The 17,739-nt window shown below is 35.8% G+C and overlaps 1 protein-coding gene across 42 annotated transcripts in view; it reads left to right on the top strand.

The window, feature by feature from the left end:
* MEF2C (myocyte enhancer factor 2C) overlaps positions 1–17,739 on the top strand; it is a 154,688-nt gene that overhangs the window by 58,117 nt on the left and 78,832 nt on the right. The gene's annotated exons all lie outside the window — the stretch shown is intronic.

The following is a 17,739-nucleotide window of genomic DNA, read 5'->3' as shown; positions in this document are numbered from 1 at the left end:
TCTCATATAGATACAATAAAAATAAAATAAAGAAGAAAAAGGAAAAAAAATTCTCCTTGTGATAAGGACTCCTAGGATTTACTCTTTTAGCAACATTCCTTTATATCATACAGTGGTATTAACTATAGTCACCGTGTTGTACATTACATCCTTAGTACTTAACTCATCTTGTAACTGGAAGTTTGTACCTTTTGACCACCTTTATCTGTTTCTCCTTCCTCCCACACTCCTCCTCTGATAATTGCAAATCTGATCTCTTTTGGTGAGTTTGTTTTCTAGATTCTACATATAAATGAGATCATACAGTCTTTTCTTTCTTTGTCTGACTTACCTCACTTAGCATAATGCCTCCAAGATTCATACATGTTGTTGCAACTGGTAGGATTTCCTCTTTTTTATGGCTGAATAATGTTCCTGTGTGTGTGTGTGTGTGTGTGTGTGCGCGCACGCGTGTAACCACTTCTTTATGTGTTCATCCATTGATGGACACTTAGTTGTTACCTGTGTAAATTATAATGAATAGAAATTGTTCATTATGCCATCAAAGCAGTATGTCATTAAGAGATAAAGAAACTTTTTAGATTTAAATTTTTGTAAATTTAAATTATTGTATTTAAGGTATATATGACTTGAACTATTTTTGGCTGAAAACTGAGCTAAAGGATAAATAAAGGTTTATGATGGATTTCTTCATTGTTTTCCTACATGTTTATTGCTATGGCTCAAGCCAAAAATAGCAATTCTGTCAATATAAAACCACTGTATTTTTTAGCTGGCTTACAACTTGAAATTAAGATTGAAATATTGAACACCATGTACCATTGACTCTTTAGACTGTTATTTGGACTAAAATCCATTTGGAGTATAGTCAGAAATTATATGAATTAGTACCTACATTTCATTAATAATGCCAGGTAATTTTTAGTTTCATGAAATTCATTGTATCTTCCTTTTGCTTACAAAGAGAGAAGAAAATTTTTGTAGGTTGAATTCATGGAGTTTTCATTATGCTTTATAAAGGAACATAAAATTCACACAAGATGCAAGAATTTTAGCACATACTTTTGAACTAACAATTGAACGTCTTTTCTTAATTTAAATGTGGCTGTGTCTACAGTTGCTGTTACTCTCATCCATGTCAGAAGTCTTAATAGTTTTAGAAGAAAAATTGTTTAAATCCAGTTCAGTTATGATTTTTTAATCCTGATGAAGAATTTCTTGATTTTATTCTATAGAAATATAGGATCTATGTAGTCTTCTCCATATTGTAGGTTCAGCAGGCCCTTCACTCATACTCTTAAATCAAATTGGTAAAATTGAAAACTGCCATGTTTTAGTGTGTATTTCGTGATGATTTTAGGTGGCTATTGACAGTCTCCAACATCCATCTTACTTATACATGTTTGTTATGTGTACCACTCACCTACTACAAGAGCAGTCATGAGAGCCTGAAAGATGTAGGTCACTTCTATAATCAACACTACCAAATCTGCAGTAACAAATCATCCCAAGTGTGGAGGCACCCCTGGCCCTGGGCTTCCTTTAAACTATGTGTTCACATGTTGAAAAGAAAAATGGTAACTGTTTTGCTCTTTTTGAAGCTTCCCCCACTGCAGACTCCCTAATAGAACCTCACACAATGGTTCACTGTCATCTTTTCTTAAGAAGTAGTAAAAACCTGCTCTGCTTTTGCAGGTGTTTATTTAGCTATACAGAAAACAGAATGTGTTTTTACAGAATAAGAAAGAGAGACATAAAAGTGTGAAATGAAATATTATAAAGCTGATGTGTAAGTTGAATATCATTAAGAATTAACATTGCTATAAAACAGAGCAGCTAACTATTTAAATTGAATTTTATCCTTCCTCTGCCTTTCATAATGGAAGTAGGGAGAACAACTAAAATTCAGAAACTCCAGGTGTATACATATAATAGTTTAAGAGAAGGAAAAAACTTAACAGCTCTTTTTTTTCAAAATTTGTCCAGAGTTTCTGAGTTTATGAAAACTACTTATTTCTCAATTTCTCACTTAAACTGGATGGATCTCTTAAGCCAGTATATAAAAATAAATAAAATCATAAATTTTTAATTAATCTTAAAGAAATTTTCAGTCAGCTTAATAAAAACAACATGCACCAAGAATTACATATATATTCTTTCATTTCATTCTTATTAACCCCATTTATAGTTGAATATCTCATTTATTTATTAAATCAACAAATAGTATTAGATTGCAGCGTGCCTGACATTAAGTATTCAGGGTAAACCAGACAAATCTTATACAGTTTGTCATCTGCCACAGAAGTCAACAAACTTCTCCTATAAAGGGCCAGAAAGCAATATTTTTGACCTTGTGACCCAATCTGAATAAAACTTTACTGACAAAAATGGAACAAGCTGTACTGGGCCAGATTTTGTGGATCCCCGGCTTAGTGGAATGACACAGAAATGAAATGTGCAAATATATAATACAAATGTTGTAAATAACGTGCTACGAGTGAAATTATCAAAGTGCTATCAAATTATGACAAGAGCTGCTTTATTTAGATTGGGGATTAGATGAAAGGTCTCTCTGAGGAAATGCTGAAAGATGGGAATGAAGACATGAGTCAGAGTTAGGCAGGTGACAACATTCCAGATGGAACAATATTTGCAGAGCTCCTTAAGAACGGAAAGAGCTTGCTAAGGAGCCAAGGGAAAGCTCGTGGAACTTGAGTCTGATGTGTATGACTTTAGAGAGATGAGAGAAAAGATTAGATGCTAGGCAGGGCTCAGATCAGGCAAAGCTTTGAAGTCAGATAGTAATAGGAGGTGGTAGCCAAGATTTGGAGCCCACATCTTTCAGATTAAAAAAGAAAAACAAAACATGCTTTTCTCAATTATGTCATGCTGCATCCTGTGTAATATAATGGCTAAGAGCATGGTTTTGTGTCTTTGCTTTTCCCAATTACGTCATATTGCATCCAGTATAACATAATGGTGGAGGATGGTTTTTAGACACACACAAACCTAGCTCTGCTCCCAGTTCTGCCACCTACTAGCTGTATTAACCTCCAGCGAGTGCCTTAACCCCTTTGAGCCTTATCAGTTCTCTCATCAGTAGAGTGAGGGTTAAAAAATTGTACCCAGCTCCTCAGGTCACTGGGATAATCAAATTAGGGGATAAATGTAAAGCATCTAACATACAATAAATGCCCAATAAATGTATCTATTAGCTGTTCCTATTAAGACTCAGGCTCTTTAAACCATTAGCTGTTAAAAGTTAATGTGACTTCCATCAAAACAGCTCCCGCGCTGTGTCACACACTAGAGTCATATCTGAACCTTCATTTCAAGAGGGTTTTACCTTTAAAAGCTATCAGGGAGCTGGAAGGAAAAGTGGAACAGAGCAGAGCAGGAACACAAAGGAGGCTTTGGAAGCTCACAGGGAGTGAGAGAATCCTTTCGGAGCTGGAGCAGCTGATAGCAGAGGATGGCTCCTGGACCAGAAGGAGAATCACAAACATTTGTAGAGCAGGGCTTGTGACAAGGATGGAAAGCAGTAGCTTTCGAAGCTCTATGCTTGTGGGACTTTTCAAATGTATTCTACTGACGAAGTTATTTTGAACTACTTACCACCGTTTTTATCACTTCAGCTTCCAGCTTATTCTAACTACAATTTCAATGTCTCTATCTGCGTTCTTTGTTTCTACCCCCCTGAAGTACCTTCAGCAATCAGGCAATAATATTACCCTCCTTCATATGGTCCCGGTAAATACGCCCCTGAAAAAGCCAGATTTTTTTAATGACTTTTGTCTTTGTATGGCTCTTTTTACAAACAGAATAGACTTAGAAATCTGTGATGTCGGTTGTATCAAGAATAAAGGAATATAAAAATTAGGCTTGCTTAACCTAAACATGTTTATACATGTATGGTTCTATTTTAAATTTTCAGCTTCTCCACTTTGAAAGGATAAGAAAGGTGAATGCAAATGCATTTGTGTGACTTGTTATAAAAAGGCATTTAAATGTTTGAATCATTATAAGGGAAAAAATATTTGCCAAATAACTCAAGGTCTAATATAATAAGTTAAGGGAAAAAGATTTTTAAATGTCTTAAGCTCTCTTCTATCAGTTCTGGCACACTAATGGTTTTTGCCAGCAAACAAAATTTCATGTAATTATCAGTGCAATAACTGGAGCACAAATTAAAGACAATTAGCAGCATTCTCCTGTTAATAGAACAAGAGAATCCCCTTATGACTAAAAAGAATTCAGAGATCGTAGCTGTTAAATTTTCTCACTTTTTCTCTTCTTTTATGTCCCTATGTCAGTTTCTCTGTACAACTTATAAATTGCCTTAAATGGGCTCAGAAAAAAAATCCTGGAGAAATATGTTCAGTGTAGGTACAACATATGAACAGTTTCTACAAATGGATGTTTTTAAACTAAATCTGCTATTTTTTAAAGTAAACTGAATAAAAGAGATTTACTTATTTCCTCAAATGACTCTGTTTTAAAAAGAAACGAATGTTACTCCTTACTTTCTCCTGTTTTCCACTATTTTAGGCAGTTCTTAGAATTTAAGCTGAAATTTCAGGGGAATTTTTACTGTAGTGTTCCTTCAAGGTAATATCCAGAATACCAGTAAATAAAAGGCTAATTATAGTTCTAAACTTGAGAGTAACAACCTACTAACCTACTCTTTAAATGTAAGGAACAAGATAATTTAGAAAGACAAATAAATTGCTTCAAGAAGTAACTTTGTGATGAATCCTGAACCATGAGTCAAAGAACAGAGTAATCTAGACATATACATTTTCTTTTATCATTTGCACAAACAGAATTTCCAGAATCATTAGTTGTTTGTATGCATACCAAGTAAGTATATATTATTAGAGAGGAAATTATACTTAAGATACTATCAGAGAGTTATCCATGTTTCTCAATGAATGTCTGGAACCTTGTTTTAAATTAGGTGAATAAAAAGTTCAAAAAAATCACCAAAGTGTTGATTTAAATCTAAAATAAAATCCACAAATACTTCATAATGATGATTATTATGCCTTTTTCCCCCCTCAGTGTCATTTCTTAACAGCTAACTGCCTCCCCTAAACTTGGTTTTAATGTATAAAATCAGGATTTATCATAGTAACATATTAGCACATAGTAGTACATTTCAGAATTGAATTATAGGGTCTATTGATGTGTCCTGTGGATGCCTACTTAAAGGTTCCCCATGCACATAAGTTAGATCTTTTTTTTTTTTTTTAAAGATTTTATTTATTTATCAGAGAGAGAGAGAGAGCACAGGCAGACAGAATGGCAGGCAGAGGCAGAGGGAGAAGCAGGCTCCCTGCAGAGCAAGGAGCCCGATGTGGGACTCCATCCCAGGACGCCGGGATCATGACCTGAGCCGAAGGCAGCTGCTTAACCAACTGAGCCACCCAGGCGTCCCAAGTTAGATCATTCTTTCATTTATATTAAAATCACCAAAGGGAAGGGGTGCCTGGGTGACTCAGTGGGTTAAAGCCTCTGCCTTCCGCTCAGGACATGATCCCAGAGTCCTGGGATGGAGCCCTGCATTGGGCTCTCTTCTCAGCAGGGAGCCTGCTTCCCCCTCTCTCTCTGCCTACTTGTGATATGTCTGTCAAATAAATAAATAAAATCTTTAAAAAAAAAAATCAAAGGAAAAAGTTTTGTTCAGAGAGCTGGAATTACTAGTGATTGAAGAGACTGAGAAAGGAAACCAAAAGGAAAAAAAATACACTTTTGAGAGTTTCCAAATCAAAGAAAGCAGTAGCTAGAGTGCTCAGATGTACATTTAACAGCTGAGACATCAGGTCATTTGTTTCTATTCTATTCCTAGCAATTTAAAAACAATTCACAAATGGTCTCCCCTCTATATGGTTGAATCTTAGAGATAGCACACCACACACTTACTATGCATCCTGTACATGTGGGATAGTTTATATTTGTATTGAATAGATCTATTCCTTTACTACCAGAGAAGTACTGTCTTAGATGCTCTCAAACTCGTTCATTGACTTTCCTTTCATAAGGAATCTAAGAGAGGCCAAAAGTTGCACAAGGCAAAAGGTAATAGTTTCCTCCATGTACTTGAGGGCTTCAAGATGTTTTGTTGTTTCAGTTCTGATTTGAGTATCTCATACCATTTCCATTTAAAACCATGGTTTAGAAATATCCTGATGCTTGTATTTATTGTATCTCAATGGTTTTAAGTAGAAAGTTGGGATTGAATGGACCTTCCACCTCTGCAAATGCTCGCACACCCCATTCTGTCTGTGACAAGTCACCTTTTGCTTTGCAAATGCACAAACGCTGTGACATTGTATTACTGAGAAACCAACCCTAAAAATATTAACATTATAAATAGACCACATAAACCAAGAGGTTTTTCCAAACTGTAGATTAAAGAACATGTTGCTAATTTTTTTCAAAAACTGTGTCCTTTGCCATCTAGACCTCCTCTAACATTGTAATTTATTCGTTCAAAATGAGCTCCTTTAAAAATTATTATCATAATAGTATTTTTAAAGTTTACATCCTCACAGACTCTAATTGAAGAAGGTATGGCAATGCCCCCTCCTCACTCCAGAATGATAGCTTTGGTTGAAAAAGAAAAATAACATAATTAATTTGAAGTAAATGAAATTCCATAATATGGAATAGGTATACTTGCATTTCTTTTGATATAAGTTGAACCACTAATAAGAATAAGAGAACCACTGTAAATGTTTGGAATTTTGACTTTTAATTTTAAGTTGGAACAGTTTAGCTTAAGAAATCACTAACATTTAAATAACATTTCAACAAACGCAACTGTTTGGAAACTACAACGGAGACAGCCTCCTGCCTTCTGTCTTGTGAGGATTGATTTGGAAGGCCCTGAGGGAGAAAATATTGGAGTTAGGAGGTAAAACTGAAGCCATCGTGGAAAGGAAGAAGTTACACTCTTCCTGTTATGACAGGAAACGTAGACAAATGTGCTTCCTGAGCATTTGCTCAGCAGGGAATGAAGTAGTCTTTGACCTTTACCTTAGGTACATTTTGGCTTTGTTAAACTAGTAAACATGTTTTTGCCCCCACAATATTAGTCTGGTTTATTTGATTCTTCTCAGATTCAAATGATACATTTTAGGTATATGAGGTCTAAAGAAACAGAGGTATTTATTTTGTGACTACATCCACAGATCGAATTTAGAACATAAATCAGCCTTTTAACGAACCAAGGAGACCTGAATGGCTCATATAAAAAATTAAAAACATACTGCATTATAGCCCCCTCTTTTTAAAATCCAGAATACTCTTAGGCTTAAAAATGGGCCACAATGAAATCTTTTAAATCCTGGTAAGTTTAATAATTGTAGACCATCTTTCTTCCTTTTCCTCCTACGGACAGATATATCAGAAATCAGCTACTATAAGTTTTAAAATGCAAACCCTGTGAGTTTGTGAGTAAACACTCAGGTTTATTCATATGCATTCAATTACTTAACTTTAATCTAACTCATTGTTCAATATTTTTGCCCAAGAAGTGTACAGTGCACAAAATTTAAGAGTTTTATTTGGGGGGTAAGGGGTTGACTTAGGTGAGGGGTTGGTAGAGTTCTGAATTCCACACACTACATTCACTATTTTAATCTTTTTATTCTGTTCAGAGTTTTAGGAACTACTGCTTGAAACCCCTTTGGAAATCCTGCTACATTGCAGTGAAACACGGCTCAATTTGCTTGAGGCTAACGAGGACAATAGTCCTCTTTGCAGCAGAACACACTGCTGTCTCATCCTCGCAAGTTATGCTGGAGGGTTACAAGCACATGGTAGCAGTCTGCTTAAAAGAGTCCCTCACTGCTCTTTAAAGAGCCTTTCATTTACGATGGCAGGCCCCGTCATTGTATAAAGGAGCGCTTGTCTAGAACACAAGTCTGCAGTGGCATTGCTTCCTCCCACCGAGAGTAATCATCAAGCCTAAAGCTCGCAAGCCTTTCTAATGACAGACTGAATTAAACAAAATAAAATTGAAGAGGAATAGTTTAGAACAGTTGTACCATTACTTACTGTCAGGAACAAGCCAGGGGAAGAAAAAGAGCATTTAAGAGGGCATTTCCCTTTTTTTCAATTAGAGATTGTCGCTGCAGACTCTTGACTCCATCCCTAACCCATTAAACACATAGGAAGACTGCATGGCTGTGGATTAGAGACTGCATTGTATCTATGAACTGTCCGTCTTGTCCTTCATTAGTCACTCTGTTTCCTTAACCAGGAGGAAACTGAGAGATTATCTATGCTGGGGGTAAGGAGGAATGGATCTAAAATATTTTCATAGGATGAGGGTTATATTTATCATGACTCTAGTTGGACAAAAAGAGAGAGAGAGAGAGAGAGAAAACCTCAAAACTTTGAAAGTAGAATTCCTTGGATACATTTGTCCCAAATACATTGTAAAACAAAGAAACTAATAATTACTTTATGAGTTAAAGAAATGAGTAAAAAGTTCTCCATTCATTGAGCAGTTCAATTAGGATTCTGTTGACTGTATTCTGAGTGATGGAAAGAAGTGTTAGGGACCCATAGATTAAAAAATGGTTGCTTCCCTCAGTAATGCGTTGCAAGTTGTTTTTTAAGTTAGGACTCGGTTATTCTTGTAGATGTGAGAAGCTGCTCTTTCCAAAGGTCTTTTCTTTCATTTATTTGGAACTTTCCTGTAAGGTGCAAGTACTCCCACAGTTACTATGGCAGGAAAGTTCTCCTAAGGTAACTTTATGAACAGAGCCGAGATTGGGGGTGAACGGAGCAGACACACATGTGGCGTGGAGGCTCATTACTAAATGTCCTTTCTGTTACACAGTAGTCAAACTAATCTCCCTGCCCCGTAGGAAATGGTACAGGACTTGTCCTCTGTTTTTAGAACTTGATATTTACATTACCTGTGTGTAAGTCAGAGTCCTACCTTTTTTTATTCCGCCTGTAAACAGACCTGTATTTTTTACCAACCAAAATGTTTCTCATTTTGTGAAATTTAAATAAACATTCGTAAATATAGAACTACTGCATGCCCACTAGTGTATACATGTGGTTCCCGCTGGCTTTAGTGGGAATGGCTGGAGGTCTTGAGGGCAGAATTGGCTACAGTGTCCACACAAAAAGAGCTTTGACTTATTGTCAGAATGTAGAAGCCAACTTCTTCTCAATTTTTGTATTGTTAATATTTTTTACTTTAACCTAGAGAGCTATCGTTACCTTAATTAATAAGTTATGCACTACTTTGCTTGTACTCATCAGAACTGCTGACAATTCTTAATGTATGTACGCTGCTCAGCCAACGGTTGATGGGATCCATGCTGTGCTGAATGTCAGCCCCTGAAATGCCTAGTTATCTAAAAGAAGGAACACTGACTAATGGAATGGAGAATGAATTTTGTGTGAAGAGGGTTCTATTTCTAATTCATCCAGGAACTAGCTTTGTGACCTTGGATATGGCAATTCATGTCTTTGTGTACAGTGTCATCTAAGAAATGGGATGATGAACTGTACCATATCCTAACTTAAAAGAGACACTGTCAAATGTAGTGAGATAACTTATTATAAGGTCTTTGAACTTATTAGAAAAAAGTCACCAGATAAAGTCAACACTTATCTAAAAGCAATTATAAGAAACAAATCCACACACAAATTTTAACCCAGTCTAATTTCTCTACTATTCAGTTTTACCAAATGCATGTTTTCCCAGTAAATTACTATGACAAAAAAGGAAAATAACAATATGAAATTTTGCTGTCTCAGCAGCAAATTTTCTATTAACATAGTTAGATCATGCATAGAAAGTTATTTTTAGTCATTCATTTTGGATTGCAAAAAATGTGTAATTCCTCCACCCATCTATCCATGCATTCATTCATCAAATATTTAGCCAAGTATTGTCCTGGGACCTCAGAGTACAAGATTGGAAAAGAGATGTTCTAGGCTGTCAAGGGAAGTTCAAGGTCTAGCTGAGAGAGAAACTCTAGTCTAGAAATAATAATGGTTAACACAGGTTGTCAGGTTCTAGGACAGCAATCTTTTACAGTATGTGACAAGAAATAACTGAGCCCAGTGCATCAGAGAAAAAAATAGTGTTTCAGTCAACAAGTCACTTACACTTTTATTACAGCCTTAGATTAACTCCCAAGACTCTGTAAGATGCTTTGTATAACCTTCATTTTACAGGGGAGGAAACCGGGATTCAGAGAAGTTAGACAATTTACCCAAGAGCACACAGCTTGTAAGTGGCAGATCCTAGACTTGATTTTTAATTCCCATGTTTTTGTTTCTATGCCACACTGCTTCTTTAAAAACATTTTAATGAGATGAATTATCTCTACCATTACTTTTCTATGCATTTTCAGCACTGCCCAGAATTTAATATTATAACTCAAATTCTTTACAGTCTTTGTAGCTTATTTAGCTACAAAAAGTGACAGTGTTTTATTTCTTGGAATATAGAAATCAGAGGTGATTATGATGCCATACTTCTGAGATTGAGTAACCCAAACTTAAGGCATCCTATAGAAGGAAACTGCAAAAATAGATTCTTGTTTTGAGCCATATTACCATTCACTCAGATCTTCCCCTTGATCTAGAAGCCTGTGCTACCTAGGCATTGAATCTGAACATCTAAAATCTGAAATAAATATGTTAAAGGTTACTCTAGTCCAGCTTCCTGTTAATTCAGGAACACCTACACCTTCCTCGATAAACAGCCGTACTTGAACATGTTCAGGAATGAACTGCTTCCTACTTTATGAGCCTAGATCCACTCTTTGGCAATTCTCCTCACTAGATTTTCCCCTGTTTTCAGCCTCTTCAAAAGATTTTCGGCAGGGGCGCCTGGATGGCTCAGTTGGTTGAGCATCGGGCTCTTGGTTTCTGCTTCTGAGTTGTGGGATCCAGCCCCCTGTGGCAGGCTCCAGGCTCAGCCATGAATCTGCTGTTAAGATTCTCTTCCTCTGCTCCCCCCACACCCCCCCGCCCCAGCACACACATACACATACTTGCGTGCACACTCGCTCTCTCAAATAAATAAATAAATCTTAAAAAAAAATAAAAGATTTTCAGCAGTGCTTTCTAGTTCTGGTCTGTAGAATAAAACGGAGTAACTCATTTGCCTCTTCGCGTACCACAAGTCTTCAGATCTTGGAAAGTGTTCAGCATATCACTTTTAACCATATTTCTCTGGATTAAACATTCCAGATTGCCTCAGTAATTTCTTTTTTTTTTTTTAAAGATTTTATTTATTTATTTGACAGACAAAGATCACAAGTAGGCAGAGAGGCAGGCAGAGAGAGAGAAGAGGAAGCAGGCTCCCCGCTGAGCAGAAAGCCCTATGTGGGGCTCCATCCCAGGACCCCGATATCATGACTTGAGCAAGGCAGAGACTTTAACCCACTGAGCCACCAGGTGTCCCTCCCTCAGTGATTTCTAATGCAAAATGTTCTTAGATCCTACATCAACCTGTTTGCTATCCAATAGACACTGATTTTGTCAGTATCATCTTAAAATGCAATGCTCAGAACTAAATACTGTGCCTAAGATTAATTAGTACTAACAAAAAATCATTAGAATTATTAATTTCCACTATAACTTTAGATCTTTGTCCCCAAATCAGCCACCACATTAATTTTCTTCCAACCCGAACCTGTAGAATTGTATTTTTAAAATATAAACGGAGACTCGAAAATTACCTGTATCATCATGCTATTTGTGACCAGCTTTCTAGTCCGTAGCAAGAGTTACAGATAGAGACTCTACCAAATTTATGTTAATACACTGGTCTGATAAGCATCTTCATTTAAACCAGTGATAGAAATGTCCGAGACAGAAGAGTTACTGAACTCTATAGCCCTTTACTAGAGACTTTCCCCTTAAACTTAACACTGATCAATCAATTCATATTTAAATCCTCTAAATTACTATTAGCTAGTCTCAATTCTGTAATATTGAGATGAGGATTTTATCAAATACTTTGCCGAATACATGTTCTTTGACAATCTGAACTGGAAGGTTCAATAAATTCTTGCTCAAAGAATGCAGTCATTTTGAACTCTTAGATCCTGCCCCTTTATCTCTGTATCTTGTGACTATAAAATTAAATTTTTATCTTCACACTTTATCATCCTTCATGATGAGTCATCTAGGCAAGAAATAAAGCCCACTTTTCTTGGAACTTTTTGAAATGTCTTTTTTCTTGAAATCTAGAGCATATGTACATATATATTTCTCTCCATTCTTTAGCTACTTTATTACAGATTCCAAAATGGTATAGTCACTCTCTCTCAAGATTCATGTTACTAACATGTAAACTTTTAATTAAAACAAATACATATATCCAAAGTCTCTTATTTTTGAGAGATGAAATGATCAAAAAGGTTTAAAAAAGTACATTTAGCAGAAAATTATATTGTTCCATTAAGACTATTTTTTTTAAAGATTTTATTTATTTGACACACAGAGAGATCAGTAGGCAGAGAGAGTGCAGGAAACAGGCTCCCTGCTGAGCAGAGAGCCTGATGTGGGACTCAATCCCAGGACCCTGAGATCATGATCTGAGCCAAAGTCAGAGGTTTAACCCACTGAGCTACCCAGGCGCCCCAAGACTATTTTTTCTCTTGGTAGCAAATTTTTGTTGAAATCCTATGTAACTCAAGTTTTCTAAAAAGTCAACATAGGGACGCCTGTGTGGCTCAGTTGGTTAAGCCACTGCTTTCGGCTCAGGTCATGATCCTAGGGTCCTGGGATTGAGTCCCACATCAGGCTCCTTGCTCAGCGGAGAGCCTGCTTCTCTCTCTGCCTCTGCCGGCCACTCTGCCTGCTTGTGCTCTTTCTTTCTCTGACAAATAACATAAATAAAATCTTTTTTTAAAAAGTCAGCATAATTGAAAATTGGTTTCTCCCTCTAAAGCCTTAAGTACTCAGACCTTGAAACAGCTAATTTAAAAGTAAGCAAACAAAACAACAAAATCCCTACAGAAGATACTGCTGAATAATTGTTAAAAAAAAATCTAAATGAGCTTAATCTTTACAAAAGTTATTTTAGTTCAAAAGTTATAAAATCAAGGTTATCTTAATTTCTACAAAAAAGGGGGGAAGTTCTTTGACTTCATGCCACCATTTTTTAGAACCTCATCTTTTTCATCAAATTTGGCCACAAACCAAATATTCAGACTTTAAAATAGACTATTTCCATTCCATAATTCACTGTTTCAGCAAATGTTCATTGAGTGTCCACTGGTCAGTCTGGGTGAAGCCACAGATGGGGTCTTTGGGGAACTTGAAAGCCAATAGGAGAGGCAGACTCATAAACAACCAACTCTATATTAGAAAAAGTCTTATAGTAAAGGTTTGTAAAAAGTTTTAGAGGATGACAGTGAGGGAGGAATGAGTTTTTTTCCAAATATAACAATGAAAGCTTCGTAGAAGAAATTGGCATTTAAACTAATTTAAGCCTTGCTGCTTGATTGGGAGCCTGCCAGCAACCAGATGGAAAGGGGGTGGGACGTAATACCACAATCAGCTTTCACTGAGTACAAGATAAGAAGTAACCAATATGGTAGGTTTCATTTCATATTCATCTTGATTCAGTTAACATCTACTGTTATTTTTCTTGTTCAGTCTAGAGAAAAGGTTGGTCAGAAAACAAAAACTGAATTCACCTCTAACTCTAGATAAAAGTACAATTTCAGATCATTACACATGACTGAAAATATAACACTATTAACTAAGTAATAAACTTTGCTTCAAATAAAGCAACTTGCTTTTAGCCTTAATGAATTAAATGACTATTTTGTTCTCCAGCCATGAGGAGGAGACATGAACAAGGGAGATATATATGTAATAGAAGCCCCAGCACCTAGCACAAATGTTTGACAGGGAGAATGGTCAATAAATAGTGCTTCTCATTCGGCATATAGAAAATGCTCAATAAAAACCGCTCAAGTTATATTTGTTTCTATGAACAGATTTACCAAATTTTTTATAACTCAGTTGTATGGAGGTATATTTAATAAGGTGCCTTTTCTCAATTTCAAATTCTGATTTCAATTCCTGATTCATACCTAGTAAGTTCTAAAGTAATTATAAATGTAAGATACCTAATGTAAGATGTATAAATGTGTGATGCCTGCCCTTACGCTAGGAGTTAAAACTTGAAGTTACTCTAAAACTCAATACTGAATCCTCTTACTGCAACATCATCATTATATTTGGGTCTGATTCAAGAAGTAAAGGAAAGAAAATTAAAACTGTCAGTGTTTGCTTTCTGTGCATATATTACATATTAAGTCTCTTTAATTCTGAAAACTAATGTTGAATTACAGTGTCCACTAAACAATACTGGCTTTATTCTCTTGTCAGTGCACCATGATTGATGTAAGCACTGGAAAAGAGCATCTCTTTGCCTACTACTATGAAAAGAGTTTTCCGTCTCACCTAAGGTTAAAAATAATGTTATTTTAATAGAAATGGACTTGTTCCCATTACAAATTATTGTCAAGTTATAAAAAATGTAATCAGTACAATACATTATTATATTTAAGTATAAAAGCTCTGAGCTGCAATCTTTGTCATTGAGTGGCATATTTTAAACGAAGAGTAATATCCCAGGTCTCTTTAGAAAGCTTAATGCTTAAAAACAGTTTTATCTAGCCATGCACAATGAGAAAAAAGTATTCTAAAATACATTTTGAGTATGCTATGAGGAATATGAACATAATACAGAATTAAATTTAGAGCAATTAAGAGTAGATTTTGAAGATATTTTCTTAAATGCTTTAATACAGTCAGCACCATTTCAGTTTGCAGTTTTAATGAGAAGAAGCTATATGTGCTGACTTTTTTGACAGGTATTATTAAATAAGTATGCATTATCCAGAAGCCTATTTGGTTACACAAAAGTTGAGGAGTAACTAAAAGTAAACACAAATAGTAGCTTTAATGATATTTCTGTGCTGAAATGTACTTTGATGGTGAGTGTTGTAACGTACTAAATTCTGAGGTTGAGTACAACAGAAACCATACTGTATTGAGACATTCCACCTACAGTTTGTGGTCATGAAAGTCTGATTAAAAGTGGTTTTAGATATATGAAAGTATTTTGGGCCAGTGCCTTCTGTATTGAATCTACTCTACACTGTTTCACTAAATAAAATACCAATGTGCAAATACATCTGGGTAACTAAATTGCTTCTAAAATAAATATTAAAAGACATTTTATATAAATCTATGTAATTATTATGATTATCTATTCTAAAGAGGTGGTCTTAATTCATTATTAATACCAATCATAACTCATCTGAATAAACTAGAATAAAAAAGCTTCTAAAGTAGTGTGATAATCAGATATGAAAATAAAACACTAGGTATATTTAGTAGAAGTACCTTAGAAAGACACTCAATAATCATAAAACAAAAAGTGGGACATTGGCAATTATTACAAAGAAAAATTGTCCAAAGTTGAAATGTAAATAATGTATCTGAGTGGAGATTGACTAGCTGATGTGGGCTGATAAATACTGTATTTTCCAAAGAATGATCAGAGGGGATTTCAGATTTCTGCTTTCTCTTTGTATTAGGAATAATGAGATCCTCAAATAGCCTTAATCAGTAGACTCTTCATAGCCACCAACATAGACATATTTTATAAGTCCTTTTTCTGTACATCAGCCAAGTGAGGGATGGGAACTAGGTTTATTGAGCTTCAGTGTTAAGCAGTATGCTCACTACTGTACACTGATGTTATTTTGTGCAGTCTTCACAGCAACACTAAGAATAGGCGTCCTCTCTATTTTAGATGAAAAATCAAACTCAGAAAAATCCAACTAAAGAACTTAAATGAATTTCTCACGACTAGCACATAACAGGTTCAGCATTCAAATCTGGGATCCTCTTAACCAGGCCCCATGTTCTTCCCTTTTTACCATCCTGCCTTTAATGCAAATGTGATAAAGCAATATAATCATTATTGAGCATAGATTTATCTTTTTAAAAGTCTACTGAAGATTTGATTTTTTAAAATGTCATGGGAAAAGCTTTCACATAATTTTATTTATTTTTTTAAAGATTTTATTTATTTATTCGACAGAGATCACAAGTAGGCAGAGAGGCAGGCGGCGAGGCAGGGGGGTGTGGGGGAAGCAGGCTCCCCGCTGAGCAGAGAGCCCGATGTGGGGCTCGATCCCAGGACCCTGGAATGACCTGAGCTGAAGGCAGAAGCTTTAACCCACTGAGCCACCCAGGCGCCCCATAATTTTAGATAATATAGATCAATTTGATATTTCTAGAAACTTCACTTAATAGTTCTCCCTATTTCATTTTTATACTACAGATCATTAACTTGTGCCCATATGTGTCTGCTGGTCCAAGCACTGGGCATACACTGTGAGCAAAATAAAAATGGCATAAGATCTTGTGAAACATGCACTGTAGAGGAAGAGACAGACATCAAATGATCACACACAAAAATATACAAATTATGAAATGTGAGAAGTGCTATTAGGGAAAAATAAAGGATGATAGATAAAACAGTATTAACAAAGTGTGGAGGATTGAGGAGACCAAAAGATCAGGTTTTTCTGTCTGTTCACCCACAGTTCCTGTCAATACATTTATATTTAGGTTTGTGGGATGGGGTAGGATTCAAAGTTCACTCTGAGGTCTCTAGTTTGGGTAACTGAGTTTATTGTGAGATGGCCAAGCCAGGAGGGGGAGCAGCTTCAAGGATGATGATGAGTTAAAGCTGTGGAGGTTTAAGAGATTACTAGGACATTCAGATAGATGTAGGACTGGAGGACATCCTTTGGGTGTCCCAAGACAAAAAAAAAAATTGAGGAGTGGGAATCTAGATTTGGGGATTACACACAAATACGTATTAGATAAAATAGGGCTGGCCTCTGCAAGATGGGTTAGATATGAAGGTAAGAAAAAAAAAATTTAAGTTGTCCATTTAAAAATCAACAAAGGAGGGGCGCCTGGGTGGCTCAGTGGGTTAAAGCCTCTGCCTTCAGTTCAGGTCATGATCCCAGGGTCCTGGGATTGAGCCCCGCATCGGGCTCTCTGCTCAGCAGGGAGCCTGCTTCCTCCTCTCTCTCTCTGCCTGCCTCTCTGCCTACTTGTGATCTCTGTCTGTCAAATAAATAAATAAAATCTTTAAAAATAAATAAATACATAACAAAAAATAAAAATCAACTAAATTAAGTTAGTCAGCATTTCCCAGAGTATATGACTCAAAAAACCTAGCTTTGAAAACTGATAGTAAATGCTCCTCTAAATAAATAAATAAGCAAAGAAACAAACATTCTTTCAGGAAATGGTTTGGCAGGTTAAACAAAATTTAAAAATTTTTCCAGCCTTTAATATATCAATGTGCCTCATTTCCCAAATGTATTAAGCTACTGAACTTTTTGTCCTGAAGAGTATTTTATAGAAATGATATTCCAGAGAACACCTGCTGGAAAATGCTGGGCCATTTAAAAGCTTACAGTTAACAATGTCCATGGTTTTTGGTGGACAAACTAGAGTGTAATCAAGAAAGGAATGAAATTGGGAATAGTGAAATTTTTATTTGCATTTGGTATCCTTGCCAGATAGGAAGTATTCAAAGTCAGAGCTGCTGTAGACAGCTCATCAGGAGAAAGGCATTGTGAAGAGTGAATTTTAAAGATTGGAGATGAATTGAGGAAGGAATGATTTCAGACAGGGAGATCA

The sequence above is a fragment of the Mustela nivalis genome (genome assembly GCF_964662115.1).
Source record: "Mustela nivalis genome assembly, contig: HAP1_SCAFFOLD_1155, whole genome shotgun sequence".
NCBI classification, from domain to species: domain Eukaryota; kingdom Metazoa; phylum Chordata; class Mammalia; order Carnivora; family Mustelidae; genus Mustela; species Mustela nivalis.
This window is presented reverse-complemented; position numbering and strand designations above follow the sequence as displayed.